We start from the raw sequence: 765 nt of genomic DNA on the forward strand, positions 1-765 counted from the left end.
ATTTCGACCACTGAACGACTAACGTAATTGTATGCAAATATAATCCTAAGAATTTATTATATCCTAATAGATTTTATAACTAACGATAACTGATTAAGTAACTTGAATGGTGACGTCATTTATGCCATAAAATTCCGCGTGAAATCGAATTAACATAATCCATGAAGAATTGCATTATAAATGCCATTTTTACTATTAATCAATATTTAATTGTAAACGATACTATAAATAATAATATTATGAATATTTGTATATTTCTCCGCGACTTTTGTTGGACTCTACATTACAATTATCTTAAAATATGAATACATTATCAAGAATGAATAAGGAATATATACTCAATAATAATAATCACTTACAATACAATTATTATGTTTAATAACAAAGAAATAATAAAGTATATTCAATACAAACCTTTTTATAGCGAACTCTCTTTACAGACCTTTCGTATATTCGCTTTGGTACCGCAATTTCAACGCTTCTTACAGCCGGTTCCATGGTGTAATGGTTAGCACTCTGGACTTTGAATCCAGCGATCCGAGTTCAAATCTCGGTGGAACCTGACTTTTTGTAATTGTATATTTTGTTATCATATCGAATTGGACAAAATAACAATTACAAAATTAGTTATTTATTTATATCCATAGATAATAAAATGCGTTGTAAAAGATATGAGATGAAATATTTATATTACGTTTCATAGTTAAGTTCGGGTATGTTGAATATTTTTAAATAAAATTTTGGTGATAATTTATAGCAATATTT

At 26.8% G+C, this 765-nt stretch overlaps 1 non-coding gene across 1 annotated transcript; it reads left to right on the forward strand.

Annotated features, from left to right (window-relative positions):
• Window positions 1-490: 490 nt before the first annotated feature.
• On the forward strand, window positions 491-562 carry Trnaq-uug. The gene has a single exon. It is a non-coding gene; the product is annotated as a tRNA-Gln (tRNA).
• Window positions 563-765: the final 203 nt, after the last annotated feature.

This window comes from Manduca sexta, chromosome 23 (assembly GCF_014839805.1).
Source record: "Manduca sexta isolate Smith_Timp_Sample1 chromosome 23, JHU_Msex_v1.0, whole genome shotgun sequence".
NCBI classification, from domain to species: Eukaryota; Metazoa; Arthropoda; class Insecta; order Lepidoptera; family Sphingidae; genus Manduca; species Manduca sexta.